At 32.7% G+C, this 16,550-nt stretch overlaps 1 protein-coding gene across 3 annotated transcripts in view; it reads right to left on the minus strand.

The window, feature by feature from the left end:
- LOC149426357 (QRFP-like peptide receptor) overlaps positions 1-16,550 on the minus strand; it is a 240,428-nt gene that overhangs the window by 199,071 nt on the left and 24,807 nt on the right. The window lies entirely within an intron of this gene.

The raw sequence follows: 16,550 nt of genomic DNA on the forward strand, positions 1-16,550 counted from the left end.
AATATCATTTTTTATGTCATGATTTTGATGTAAAATAATATGTGTCTCCCTATTACCAAATTAAAACTAATAACATTGAAGGAAAACAAAAAAATCTATATATAACAATGAATGTTTTTTTGAAAATATGTTGAAAACCACTGGACCGAACTTCAAAATTTGTTCTTATTAGTGTCGGGGGTGGTAAGAGAGTGGTTTTAATGGTAGAAAAAATCGGAGACGCCCGAGAAAATCTTAACGCATTATCTCTGCATAGGAATGAAGTACGCAGTCGAATAAAAAGTCGATATACTCGTAACGGTTCCACGATAACTCAACACAGTGAAAATTCAACACACTTTTAAAAAGTGATATAAAGTCAATAGAAACGATGAAAAAAAACTATTTTTATTTAACTCAAAATTCAGCTGTTGTAAACTACTGCAACTGCAGCTCACAACAAATACCCACAATCACAACACAACAAAATACATAATTCTACTGCAGCATACCCAAGCGCAACTACATTGCCCATTCCCCGATCCAGCGGTTTCACAGTTACCAAATACCCGACCAATACTGAAATATGTAGAATAATTTTCTCGATTTACTCGCGTAACGTAGTCCTTAAAAAGACTTTTTAATTCCTGACGTTTCGGACAGATCTCACTGTCCATCTTCAGAGGCCTTATATCCTGAATTTTGTCTCAAACTGAACGCTTTCGCGTGTCTGTTTGGTCCAGAAGTCAAGATACAAGTGTGTACTATCTTGACTTCTGGATCTTCACTTGTATCTTGACTAGCATTCTCATCTTAGCATTTTTGCATAACCCACGAAAAACAGCAAGCTTGGTGAATTTTGTGAACCATAATATACAGATTTTTTCTACCCTATTCTTAAACATGATGGAGACCTGAGCACGGGTAACCAACCAGTAAGGCCCACATTAAAAATCATTATTTTGTATCTTTTTTCAAGCCTACCTGAAAACCGAATTTAAAATAAATGTTTAATGTATTTTTATTTTTTGTGGATATTATTTTTTTATTGCAATCTTATTTCACTATTACTTTCTTATGTTTCAAAATTATTTCGCATGTTAAAGGTTTATTACCTAAACGTAAAAGCCCTCTGAGCGTTGATAAAAAAAAAAAAATTGTGTTAGAAAGTTAGTGCTGAAACGATAACAATAATGAATAGTTGTTAGGTTGCCCGTGATTAATAATGTTTGATTTGAACTTCACATTAAATCACGTATGTATGATCGTTCTCACTTTCTCTATCGCATAAATTCATTCACTAGGCAATTGGCAGCAGAACAACTCTGTTTTTTTACCGAAAATTTACGTTATAATAATATAACTAAATAAACTTCTTGACGTATCACGAAACGTCCTACGAATTTATGTGAAGGCCTTATAAGATGAAGTAGTTTTCTATTATTATTTTTGGCTCGATATTATATTTACTGGAAGCCTTAGAAAAAACACACTGTCTTGTATTTTTTCATTTCGTAATATTTGTAACAATAAACATAACGATGTGTGTTTGTTTCGTTATTAAAAATTATACCGGTACGGAAATAAGATGAAATATAAAAATTAAGAGTAATAATGTGTTACAAAGTTACTATATACTGCAGTGATTGGCAGAAAAAGCTGGGGACGCACAAGGAGACATGAATCAATTATTTCTTGTATAATGAAGCATATGTAATGAACGAAGAAATGGGTGAAAAGAGAAAGAATGATGTGGAAATGAATGGTAGATGAAATCGGAGATGCTCGAGGAAGACATGACATGATCACATGAATCAAAATCTCAGTGGTCAGTGGTTAAGTTGACATCGCGTCTGGGTAAGGCCTTGTGAGTTCAATTCCTCGGCTGGTTAAGTCCTCCGTCACAACAAAAACAACATTTTCCGCTGACTGTGGCAGTAGTAGGAGATTTTAAAATTATTCTCAGGTTTATTGTAAACATAGGATAGTCGACTTTCTTAAAAAAAATACTTGGGTATAAATGGCAAAGTTCGCATATATGATGAACCTAGAAAGGAGAACGTCATGGAAGTGATTGGTAGAAAAAGTCGAGGAGACGAAAAGAAGACATGGCACGATCAAGTGAATCCTATTATATTTGTGATAAAATGTGGCGTACCTCTGTGATGAACGAAGAAAACGGAATAAGTATAATGTATGACGTGGAAGTGAATGTTAGAAAAAGTCAGTACGCCTGAGGAAGATATGGCGCGATCAAGTGCAACAAATAATTAATGAAAAAACTATTTTTAATTCTTAAAAATAATAATAATTCCACCTTAAAACTTTCGCCTTACTTCAAACCATTCATAACCCCGAACAACGCCTTGTACAAGTCAGCTAGTATACGATATTTATTTATTTTTCTTCTTCAATTTTTTTCTGGTAGTCCCTATTTTGGATCTAATACAATGCTTATATTATAAACCAATAATATTTTCTTTTGGAAACTCAATTTTTAGCATGAATATAGCAGTTTTCCAAAGACCATTTCAATCAAATAGTTCTTTCTTCTAAAAGAATGTAATATATCACTTTAAGAAATGTATTCGAGTATTAATACCTGTATCATTCTAGGTATATTTGTTAAATTCTTTGTTCTTCTGTTCAAGTCGAAAAAACCTATTTCAAAATACCGTTTTTTACTGATTACCTACCAGTGCTTCGGTGTTTTTTTAAAAACCCACAAAGCACTGGACACTTTATAAATAACATGTGCACACACAAAATTCCGTAAATATTTTATTAATCCCATACTGAACAGTTACAAAACAGGCGAAATGCGTTTTTCTTTTTTTGGATGGAAAGTAAATAGAAATATTCAATCGTTATTCATAATCTTATACGAGTTGCTTGGAAGAAAATATCACCTTGTAAACTCTCACATTTATTTTTAATAAAGATACGTTTACACAAATTGCCGTGTAATTTCAGACTTGCTTCCAGTATTCTTTTTTAAGGTTGTTCCGAGTTAAGGCTGCCACTTAGTTTCTTGATTAATCTTTCTGTAGAAACTGGTGTATTTCCTAATTCCTGAAAAATAGTCCGATTGCAAAAAGTGCTATTAATTTCTAGGAATAAATTCAGGAAGATATTTCTCCACTTGATGGAGCATGGCTACTCTATTCGTTGCTCTATCCTACTGATTTTATTTTGTGGTTACTCGTGACCATCTAAAGTTCTAACAAGATGTGCCCATTGCTACACATTTCTTCAGAATGATTTGCGGATGGTTTTATAACTCGTTTATCATGGAGAGCATTCGTTTTTATATTCCATATGGTAAGCTTCGTTACCGACAGCGTAGAGGATTTTATCTCTTGGCGTGCATGAGAAGACGTCATGCCGGAGGGGAGGGCAATCTTATTGTTAAACAGAAGCAATTCGGATATATTGACATATTCAGCCTTAATGCGTTAAGTTTAAGCGGCAAGTTTTGTTATTGATTGTACGATACTCACTATTCAATTTAAATTCACCATATTTAGGCAAACTTTATATTATACTGTGTGCATTAAATGCTGCTTTAAAATGTTCATGTATATTACTCAAATTAATAAAAAAAAATTAAAATTGACAATTTGTAATGCTTTAAGTGATATTTTTTTTAATTGAATTGTTATGGAGTATTATAGGTCCGTTAATTTTTGATAATGTAAGAAAATATTTTTATTTCAATGATTCGTGGTTTATATAAATGACTTTAAGGATCTTAAAACATTTGCTTTGCTTTGAAAATTTCTCACTGAAAACTTGTGTAAATTTCATCACATAATACTAGTTCGTGAGTGTTGGATGCTTCAACAAAAAGTTTAACTGCGATAGTATAGTAAACATGTCATAATATTGAAGTTAATATGGCAAAAAACAAGAATACCATGTTTTCGGCGAGACTAGGCTCGTTTTAATACACCATTAGTTTTCCGTGAGGAGAATTTTCTAGTAGGCGCCACTTACCGGTGCGTGGCGGGTAGGCGTTTCCCCTAAATTATTCACATTTTATGTTACGTATTGCACAAACGTCTTGAAACTAAAATTAGATGGCCAAAACTAAGATCTTGGTAATAGGCAATTCATATGAAATCATTATATCTTTGCTGTTAAATTTAACCAAAAAGTTAATTTGAATAACAAAACATTTGGGCAACCAAAAAAGCACCGCAAACACGTAACTTCATTTACATATACATAATACATACGTCTCCGTGGCTGGACTATTGCACCCGGAAAAACTGCTCTACTACTTCAGTCTTTACATAATTTTTTTCTTTTTCATTTTGATGTACGTGATTCAATGAAAATATATTAATATTTCAGAGAGAAGAAAACGCAACATATTTATAAATAATGTCACAATTGTATTAGCGCATAAAAAAATGAACACCGAGTCCCATATAATTTTAGTTATTTTAGTAATAATATAACATTATTACACATATGTTCTAATTGGACCTTGTAATATTATTTTCAAAATTTCAAGTACCATTTTCTGATACCTTAGTCAACGAAACAATTTTTTTTTTAATTCGCTAGTGGAAATGAAGTCTTTTCGATTGAACACTACAGAAAATGGGCACAAAAATCTTGAACCTATCAATAGATAAATATTTATTATTGATAATTACTACTATAACATATAAGTGTATCAAATAAAAAAAAATATTATTTAGTCAGCCAAACTTGAGATTAAAACCTTTGTGCATTGGCTCGATTAACTTGGGAACTGATAAATCTTTATCTGCTGGCCATTTCGAAACGATTTTCTCCACTTTTATGAAAATTTCAAAATTGAAGTGGGTTCCGACTTCTGAAAGCCGCGAAGTTTATCAATAGTTTTAGCAAGGCCTACTAATTAACTCCATGCAGTATTTTCTGTGAAATAATTGGCCACTTTATGAGTACTTTACTTTGGTCTGATTATTTATTTGTGAAATATTATATTAACTTTGGATTGGGTGCCACTTTTATTATGTATAAAACAGTCGTCGTCATTCAACCAAAACCGGTATTTAACATCGACAATACCTATAACAATATAGCACATTATCTCCTTTAGAAGTTTTCAAATCACTGTCTACTAGTCAACATGGACTAGTTAATTGAGTTTTTAAGCGAATGAATGTAAAATGTAATATAATTCCATAATGTGCAACGATTTAAAAAAACGGGCTACCGTGTACAAATCGACTGAGGTAGTTTAAATAAGTGAATTTTAAGTCAAATTTATTCATGCGTCGTGTTTTGCAAAGGGCAGAAATATTTTTAAGCGAAACGCCTTGATTAATGGCTGCGCAACCATAAGGATTTTGAGAGATGCTTTAATTTTCTGAATTTCCGTACAACTACAATACGTTTGTTTTACCTAACTAGAAATTCTAACTTTGTGTGATTTGTGGAGATATTAAATAAAATTCTCTTTAAACGAAGTGAACGTATTTCATGTGATAATTCTATATAAACGAAGTTAACGTATTTCATGTGATAACAATGTTTGACAAAACAAACCAGAAATCGGATCTTAGATTGGCTTTTTTCATAGAATTTCAACAGTTATTCAAATTTTAAAGTTAATTTACAAGTTCTGTGAAAGATTTTTTTCTAATTCTGTATTTATTTCAGTTCTGTCAAGCAACTAGCCTATAATGATATAATAACAGAACTTGAATAGGACTTTTACAGAACCCGAAAACGAACGTTGAAATTAGATGAATTGTTAAAACTCTGTGAAACAACCCATCCTACAAATCAATACAAAAATTTTTATGTTAAAATTTCAAGTTTATTTTTAGAAAATAAAATATATTTGAGAACCGCCCACACGTCGCTGTCGTTCCGCTATTCTCCTTTGGGTGAACGTCAAAGTATTATGATTATAAGGTAACTATTATTAACACGCTACAGATTCCCTACTTACGTGTTCATGCAGAAAGTAAGGTTACAAGGGCTCCTAAGGCCGGGGGAAACCTCTCCGCTGCTCTCGCCACCGCCAGTCCGTGCTAGATCCGCGCGATGGTTTTGCACAGGAGGGAGAAGCTGGACTCTATCGTGATGGAGGATGAGACGTGGGTTTGTCACTCACCCCAGAATCTAACAGACAATTACTTCAGTGGCTTCATTAATTTTCCCCAGCCGCCAAAAAGTTCAAGAGCACCCATTCACAGGAGCTGTTAACATCATTTGGATGGGATATTGTCACCCATCTCCCCTATTCACCCGAATTGGCGTCTTCGAACTATGAACTTTTCTCTAAAATAAAATAGTTTTTGGTTAGAAAACGTTTTTCCAACAATCAGGAGGTCAAGGAACTGTGAAAAAGTTCGTGATAGAACTGGCGGCAGAGGTCTATGACTTCAGCATATAAAAAACTGGTGCCTTGACAACAGAAATGTCCCAATTCCGTTGGCAATTACGTTGAAAAATAGTTTAATATATTTTTAAAATATCCTGTGAATTTCCATTAAATACAGACATGTTTTGACTCTACATAAATGTTGTAACCTTACTTTCTTGATATAATCAATGTATGGTTTCTACCTGTCTTTCCTTGGATGAATGCAGAGCAGAAAAATAGTTTACAGTTATCTCCCACAAAACTTTGAAGTGACCTTGGGACCTGGGACATGACATTTTCATAGTTTTTTCAATGAAATTTGAGGTACACGGAACTATTGGCTTACCGCAACGTCATTTCCACAGTGAACTACGAATATTTGAAATATTGATAGATGAAAAGATATCAAATTTTATTGAAAATTTATTGACAGTTATGTTTCCAATAATGAATCAAATAAATCCACCTTCCATTTTAAAGATTAATATAGTAACTGAATCGCAGTGTTTTGGTACTAACGATGTTTAAGAGATCTGTAGTATTGTATAACTACTCATATAATAGGAGTATAGTGGATGAACAGATCCTTTCTGTTCAAAATTTTCGGATATTACCCCTAAATATTTATTATGAACTCATTTATATTCTACAGTAATCGAATGGGAAATTTATGTTTTCATCGGTGACATTTAATTATTCTCCCCAAACGTTATAAATCTTTTTCTCGCTTCAAAGGATGGGGAAGAGCCTATAAAGGCTTAATTTAGAATCAAATTAGTATAATAGCACCCACATGATGAACAATAAAAAAAAAATTGTATAAAAAAATACTTATATATTATAGTATTTTTATAAATATTTTGATGGTGCCTACCTGTAAAATATATAAATATATTTTTGTTATTGTTTTTTATACTGTTCTGGATTTTTGATGAAATTGAACATCATTTTTTCCGTTGTTAAGAAAAAATAAAGTAAAATAATTAAAAAGTTAATTATTAATTGAATACATGATTTACAAATATTCATGCTATTAATTCGTATGGCACTGTGGTTGAAAAAATAAATTGTAATCATTGTGAATCTATATAAATATAAATGTAAGTGTTTCTTTGTAATAATTCCCAAATCTCCGAAAGTTTTGACAGAATGAGCCACAGTAATGAGTGGTTCAGTCTGTATGTAGAAAATAAAACACTGCATCTTTCGTGCTGGGTCGGGCATTGTGTTGACGAAAACTAATAACAATGACAAAGTCCAGTTTTATTCCATTGGTTATGATAAATTTCAATCTACACCCTAAGGTAGTGGCATTTAATAAAAATGCCGCAGTGCGTAAACTAAAAACATAAAAAAATTGTTAAATTTATTGCAGGGGTTACTATTTTAAGATGACACAAACCTTAAAATATAGTCACAATATGAACGACGTAAGTAAGGAAAACGCGTACAAAAATATGTGACACGCGACCCTGGTGTATAGGACGGACCTACGGTCGAATATGCCCTAGCAAGTGGACAAAATAAAGTGCAAAGCTTAACGATAAAAATTAAGAAATCATGTAAAAAAATATTTTATTCTCTCTTTTATCTGTTATAATAATTGTCATACTTTGATGGTGAAAATGATTTTAATGGTGGCATAATACACCCCCTTCTATGGTGTAGCGATTATCTCCTTTTTTTCTGTTTCAGTCGAAGTCGAAAGGCGCTTCAACACGTGTATATATAGTACCCCAAAAATAGATCCTATAACTTTTGGCCGTGAAAATCTCCAAATCATATATTGTTTTATGTATCCTTTAAAAATTGTTCTAAATAGCTTATTAATAAGCCTCTTATTAATGAATAAATACAAACCCTTCTCAGAACATGCCTCAAATGGGGATGCTATAGTCCCATTATCTCCGGAAATAAGTTAAAAGTAATGCAAATAATTAATTAAACATCTAAAGCCAACAAGTTGATAAAGTGATGTTTTTACCATAATCTCCTCTTCTCAAATGAGCTCAAGGTATTTGGCCGAATACGCCAACCATGAAAAAACAAAGGAAACCGTTGTCTCAAGGGAACTTTAAAAAGTTTTAAATTCTTCAAGTAGGCTTAAAATATTTTAGCATAAAAAATAATCGGAAATATCCAAATGACGTGACCTTTTTAGAGTAGCAGCCCGAAAGCAATCAACATTTTAATAACTTCTCGGGAATTCTGGAGTAAAAATGATATGTTTTAATAATTTCCAATACCGTTGATAGATTTCAGTGATACCTATTTACATCAAGTATTTATTTTTTACGTATTTTTTTAATGAAGTAGGAAAAAAGTATAAAAAGAATCTTTTGAGCCTTTTTCAGAAATGTTAGAAAATATTTCCTTTAAATTAAATTGATGTAAATCGTGCGCACTCGACAAAATACGCAAATTTCTCAAATAATTCTTAGAACCATAGCTAAGAAACACTTAGGTACATATCTTAATACACCCCTCGTGCTTTTTTATATTTAACGAGATGACGTGTACCCATTGCTTGGGGTTATGAATGGTTTGGAGTAAAGTTTTGTTTTTGTGAATTCTAGTGTACCTCAAAACTGGGACTATTTAAATGTGGAAATAATGCTATTCTAAAGAATTTAAAAAGCTTACTTTTTACAAGTTTTTGTTTCAATTGTATTCCTAGTGCGTCCCCGATTTCCACCATTCGCTACTGTATAATAAAACTACATTGTATCGACTTTTATTCGACTCCGTATCTCATTTCAGTGCAGACATAATGCGTCTACTATACGAGTAGATTATTGAAAACAAGAATAACCGAAAGATGAAAGTACTTTTCAAGGCAAAGAATAGGACCTGTGTTCAATTTCTAGATGCGACTGAATCTTTTTCGGTCTGTTATTTTTTTTAAGAAAGACACACATTCCCGGATTACGAATAACCTGAGAATATTTTAAAATCCTACTATCACCACAGTAAGCGGAAAATGTTGTTTGGGTTGCCAGTTAGCCAAGGATTCGAACACACTACGCCTGATTGGGACCCAAACGTGATGTCAACTCAGCCACCGACCGGGCAGGTTTCACATCTTTCTCATCTGAGTCCAATTTGGTGTTCTTGAAGATCTTCGTCAATCTATTTGGCAATGCAACGTCTTTGGGAAAGTGTGAGCGTTATCTATTGTATAAAAATCCCTAAAATATCTGTAGAAATGATATTGAAGATAGAGGAAGAGATAACATGCTAAAACGGTATACTAGCTATTTATAAAATCGTAAACTATTTGTTAAAATAAATTCTTTGCTATCGAAAGCTTTCTGTGCGACAAGTGGCCTACCGCAAGGTAGTCCTTGGTCCGGTTTTGTTTCTCATTTTCATGAACGATATAACAAGTTGCTTTGACGATGTCGAGGTATTGCTCTTTGTTGATGACATCAAGCTATACAAAAAACAACTGATGTAAATCATTGCCAAATACTACAGTCAAATGTTAGTAAGTAAATCGTGCGAACAAAATAATCTGTTTTTAAATGTAGACAAATGCAAAACCTTGACTTACTGAAGAAATAAAAATCCTGTTTTATTTGAATATTCCATTAACAATACAGCTTTAGAAAGAATCACGGAAATGAGAGATTTCGGAATTATTTTTGATGAAAAACTAAGTTTCGCCAATCTTATCCACCAAACTGTAAACAAAGGCATGAAACACTAGGCTTCGTATAAACAACTTAAAAATTTTAACTCCATACAAGCAATTTAACTGTTTTATGTACATATCTTTAGTTAGAAGCATAATTAAGGGCGCGTAGGAGCGCCGAGAAATTTTAACGATAGGTATTTGTAAAAATTATTTCTATTTCGTTCATCTCAGCGGGGACAGCAAAAGCGCTATCGGTGTATTGGTGAACCCCAATGCGTGTGTGTGAGTGGCTGCAGGTGTTGGAAACACGAATCGTCGCGCCGCGCCCGATAGCGACTTCGCGTCATATTATCGCGATCAGTTCTTATTATTTCATTTACTGTTTATTCCAAAAATTAAGTAGGTGCCTAGGTACATATTCGTAATAAAATAGCGAGGTCTACATTATTTAATATTGTATTGTACTTAACTTTATTATTATTAGTACTTACTACAAATATGTACGTAGATACATTTATTTTGCCTCCGTGGTTGAGGGGTAAGGCTCTTGACTTCAAGTCCGGAGGTCTCGGATTCAAATCACGGCGTGCGCAAGTAAATTGATTTTAATTTTTTTTTATTTTATTTTTTTTTTATTTTTTTTATTTATTATAAATTTTTAAAGATACAAGTTTTATGCAGTCCCACAAAGCTGTCACACATGACGGCTTGTGTGTAGGTTCTACAAATAATATATATAAATTTTTTAATTTTTAATATATGTATGACACAAAATTATACAATAAACAATATCACAAAATAATATATATCAAAGTACCTACCTATATACAAATTATTTAGGCAGGTACGTTGAGATGTTCAGGAATACATCAATAATAAAGTTCAGAGATACATTGATTCGTCGCTTATTAGCCAACGTTTAGTGTTTGGGGCAGGGTCTCTCATTATTCTGAGGTTTAAAAGAATTATTAAATTTATTGAAAATCTCTGGTATTAAATATTTAAGCGTTCGGCTTCCATACTTATTTGTTACTCTTGGAATAATGAGGCCCTTATTTTCAGTGAATCTTGTTGTGTGATTATGCACCGGTTGCTTTTTATATTTGCTATCTCCCTCATTATCCATTATAATAATGTACCAAAGAAGACCCTTTATTGGAAGTAGGCCCTCAGAACCATACAGTAGTTTTAGATTACTTCTTTGTCTGTAGATATTCGGTGGTAAAATTTTTTTAATTATAGCAATTTGTAAGTTTTGTATATATTTAATATAAATATTGCTTGAGTGCCCCCAAGTTCGTATGCCATATCTGAGTATGGATTCGACCATAGAAAAATAAATTATTTTAAGAGTACAATGAGGCAAAACAAATTTCAGTTTATAAAAATTACTTGCAAAAGATCGGAGCTGGTTACAGATTTTAGCCACTTGTTTATCCCATTTAAATTTATTGTCTACTATTAGTCCCAGATAAGTATATTCGTTAGTAAAGTCAATTGTTTCACAGTGGCAAATATTTTCAATTTTTCTATGAATACATTCAGAATTATGAAAAATTATTTTGGGTATATTCCATATTCCCAGGCTTGGTGATTTTACATACATACATTTTGTTTTTTTAACATTAATAATTAAACCAACATCATGAGCCCATTTAAGTAGCTCGTTAAAGTCACTTTGCAATTGTTGAATAGCTATTATAGGATTTTCATTGGATACTACAAGTGCAGTATCGTCAGCAAAAATGAATCTAAAGGCCTTTTTAAAGAGTTTTGACATAACAATAACATATATAATGTACAATTTTGGACCTAAAATTGATCCTTGCGGTACTCCTGATTTAATATGTCTTCCTTTACACATATCATTTAAAATCTTTACGTTAATTTTTCTATTAGTTAAGTAGTTTTTAAAAAATGAGAGGAGTTTACCCCGGATTCTAATGTTTTCAAGAACCTTAATTAATTGTATATGGCTGAGAGTGTCAAAAGCTTTGGAGTAGTCAATAAAAAGCACCAGTACATGTTTTTTAGAATTAAGTTGAGAATTTATAAAATCAGAAAATTTTTCCAGCAATTTATCACAACTTTTTTTTTTCTGGAACCCGTACTGGCATTCATCTATAATATTCAAATTGTTCAAATATTTATCTAAATTTATCGAAATTTATTTTTCTAAAATTTTTTCTAGTGCCGGGAGAATAGAAATTGGCCTGTAATTGTTAATTTCGGAGTGATCTCCATTTTTGAAAATAGGTCTTACAATGCTATTTTTTAATTCATCGGGGATGAGGCTGGTATCGATTATTCTGTTGATAAAGTGAGCAATAACAGGGCTAAGTAATTTGACATGTTTTTTTAAATCAAACATACGAATTAGATCTATGCCCGGTGACTTTGAATTTTTCATACCTCCGATAATATATTCAATTTGCTTAGCATTAGCTCTAGGTAAGTACATTGAATGCGGTAGGGATTCTTGCAAGTGATTAGACGCTCGGAAATCACATTCATGTAACAACTTATTAACTCCTTCATCAAAAAAAGTTAGCAAAATTTTCTGCCACTGCATCAGAAGATTGTGACTTTAGGAAATATTTAGATAAGACTTCATCGCAACCAGATTTATTTTTCCTACCCAAAATTGTATTAATTTCATTCCATGTTTTTTTAATGTCCTTGAAACAGTGATTAAATTTGTTATTATAGTATGCCTTTTTTGTGTTTAATATTTGGTTATTAAGTTTATTTCTATATTTTTTGAAAGCGATTTCATATTTTTTATTATTAGGCGTGTTTTTCCACTTTTTCCACATGGGATGCCATGTCCGAGATGTCGTATTAGAATACTTTCAGCGAGACTGTCATTCATCCAAGTTTTTTGGTTATTTCGAAATTTTTTTGTTTTTAATGTTGTAAAGGTACTTTTTTCATAAATATTTTTAAAAATCGATTTTAATTCTGCATAAATAATGTTTGGTTCAGACAATTTTAACATTGCATTCCAATCGGTGATTTCGATCAATAAATCAATCCTTTTGTCCGATAGTGCAGTGTAATACTCTTGGTGCGATTTGTCGACGGTACATTTATCATAGTAACAGAAGTTAATACTAGCTGCAGTTAGGTAGTGGTCAGCTATTATTGAATCGCATACGCATGAACTGATTTCGGCCGTCTCCTTCACTCTTACATAGATATGGTCTAAACATGAAGCCGTTACATAGTTAGTCAATATCGCTTCTCTAGTCACATCATTTATACATCTGGTCATTCCAAAATGAGACATGAGGTTTTCATATTGCATAGTTATGGGTTCGTGTACATTTAATAAGTTAATATTCGTATCACCTAGAACCAATACGGATTCTTTTATATCAATATTTCCCAATATTGTCTCCAGCTCATCAAGAAATAATTTTTTTTTTGTATTAGGCGGTCTATATATTGCTAAAAGATGTAAGCGAATATGTTTGTTTACTGAAATGGTTCCGTAAACGCATTCAAAATTATTAGTCATAATATTTATTTTTTCAAATGTAAGGTGATCTTTCACGTACACAATAATACCGCCACCCGATCTTTTTGTTCGACAAAAATGGTACGAATTAAATCCCGGTAATTTATAAAGATTTATATTATTTTCATTAATAGACGTTTCGCATAGCGAAATTAAGTCGATGTTTCTCAAAGAGCTATAAACAATTAATAGTAAAGTGTCCCAATATTTAGATAAAGATCGTATATTTAAGTTGAGGGCAGTTATTTTATTATTTCCTAACACATGTTTTTTTGTAGCCCAGTTTTCAAAAATTGACGTGCGTTCATAATCTATTTCTGCTGTATCAAAATCACAGTTCAAGTCACCCATATAGAATAATATTTTAATTGGCAGCAATAATATATAAACATGTATTGGGATTTATAAATATAAATACGATAGATACATAACAATATAGCAGTAGGTATTTCCGATATGTTCCAGGTTAGATTATAGTTTTGTACAGAACAAGGTAGGTTTACTAATTGGCACCAATAATTACATATTGAACTTTTTCTACACATACGAATACACGAAGAGTGCGAGAACATCAATATAATCATAGATTTCAGTATACTAGCGTTTAACACTGTGGCAATGGGATAATGCATTGTAACATAAATGGCAAAATTTTTCGGCAAGGATATGAAATATTTATGTCTCAATAAATTATATACATTACGATGCATAAATGAAAGTGATAATATGAAGTTAAAAAATGAAAAAATTGTGATTAGCATTGTAATTGTTTTTTAGAATTATAATACATACATTAATTTATGTTGTTTCACAATATTAAAAATAATATTCATTAAAAAGAATATTAATTAAATATAATATAAAATAATTGTCTGGAGAAATAATGATACACGCGGCGACTTAGTTACGGCCAAATCAGCTATCAGCTTACAGGGTTTTGTAATACTAGTCCAATTAAGTCGCCAATTGGGGAATCCACAGTCTCACTGGCTCCAGACGGGAGCAGTTCGGACTCTTGTGCGGTATTCACATAAAAAAGTCACGTCGCAACTCGCAACTAGAGCGCCTGCTGTTCGCTCATCACCTCAGTCACATCGCGACTTGTGCGTAGTTATATACATGTGACTGCCTGCTCCGAGCTCATCTTCTGAACACGCACAAGTAAATGAGACTTGTGGGTGCGTGTATACAGGTTGCTATTTTAAACGGTGACGTAGACGAGGGTGGCTATTCTTTGGTAAAGGTGGTTGCAGATGGCTCCTGGGCAAAGAGGTCAAAAGTGGATTTAGCTCCTCATCTGGCGCAGGGTGCATAGTTGGACTACGATCTAAAAAGGTTTTATTTCTGGGAGTGCGAAACTCATACTGCTGCATATGTGCTAGAGCTACTAAACTACACATAGTTGCTTCTGAGCACAGGTGCTTCATAAACTGGCGTGACAGTGCTAATGCCATGGAAGCCCACATTATAGCAGAAGGGTTCTCGAGAAGCATGGAAATGCATGGATTGAAATTTAACAAACTAGTTGGTGATGGTGACTCCAGCATCATGAAAAAAATAATGCAACAAATGCCATATGGTCCTAACCTTATAGTACAAAAAATAGAGTGCAAAAATCACTTACTCCGCAATTTTCGCAACAAAATGAAAGCACTTGGAAAAAAAACCAACAACGCTAAAGGCTTTGTACCAGTTCATATAAGGAAAAAGGTTGAAGCAAACGTTTTACGCATGAGAAGAGCTGTAGTTGGAGCAGTAAATTACAGGAAAGAGCAAGAAAACACAGTACAAAGTGATAAAATAAAAAATTTGAAAATGGACATAAAAAATACCGCAAATCATGTGTTTGGTGATAATAAAAATTGTGCATCGTACTATTGCAAGCCGGAGAAGTATACTGATGATCCAAATTTAGTAAACGATCTTCGAGATTGTGGAATATGGACTGATATCCAACAATTCTTATTGTCTCTAATAGCAAACGCAGAAAGTCTTATTATTGACGTGACAAATAACATGGTGGAGCAATTCAACAACGTTATCGCCAAATTTATAGGTGGAAAAAGGGTAAATTTTACTACAAGAGGATCTTACCAAGCAAGATGTTTTGGAGCAGTAGCTTCGTGGAATAGTGAATTGGCAACCCATTCAAGAATACAAAAGAAAATCCAAGGCCACAGTCCCGGCAAATACACGAAGCACTTTATAGAGAGAAAACGACGTTCGAAGGAGAATACACAAATGTGTCGAATAAAAAAACTAAAGTATAATGAAAATATGACAGAAAAAAGAAAAAAAGTTACAGGGCCCGATGAAAATTATGGTCAATTGGAATTAGAACCAGATATGCCACCTGAAATATTTGAAACGAAAAAAGAGGAATTTCTCAAAGAATTATCTTCAACGAATAAGGAAGAGCTCGAACGGAATACGGTAGGCCAAAGCAATAACAATCTGTGGGCAATTGAAAGACGTAAGCGGATAACGGCGTCTAACTTTGGAAAAATATATAAGCTTCGGCAAAAAACTTCAGTTACGGGAGTATTAAACTCTTTACTGTACTCACAATTCAAAGGAACTATGGCCACAAATTATGGAAAAGAAAATGAAAGCCTAGCAATAGAGCAATTTTCAAAAAAAACAAGTTTGGAGGTATCCGCTTGTGGGCTATTTATCGATAAAACCAAAAACTTTTTAGCGGCAAGTCCGGATGGCCTTATTGGTGAGGATTCTATAATTGAAATTAAATGCCCTTATAGTATAGCAAATATGTCACCAGAAGAGGGAATTGCACAAAAGATAATTGATTACTGTAAATTGGAAGACCATTCTTTAACATTAACCCGGAATCATAATTACTTCTACCAAATACAAGGCCAGTTACACATTACTCGTCGTAATTATTGTTATTTTGTTGTGTGGAGTCCAAAAGGTTTGCTGTATGAAAAAATTGAGAGGGACGATTAAATCTGGCAAAAAATCGTTCCACTGTTAGAAAATTTCTACCACCAATGCCTTTTACCAGAAATAATTGACGGTCGCAT

This window comes from Hesperophylax consimilis, chromosome 1 (assembly GCF_061612785.1).
Source record: "Hesperophylax consimilis isolate HC1 chromosome 1, BYU_Hcon_1.0, whole genome shotgun sequence".
Lineage (NCBI taxonomy): Eukaryota > Metazoa > Arthropoda > Insecta > Trichoptera > Limnephilidae > Hesperophylax > Hesperophylax consimilis.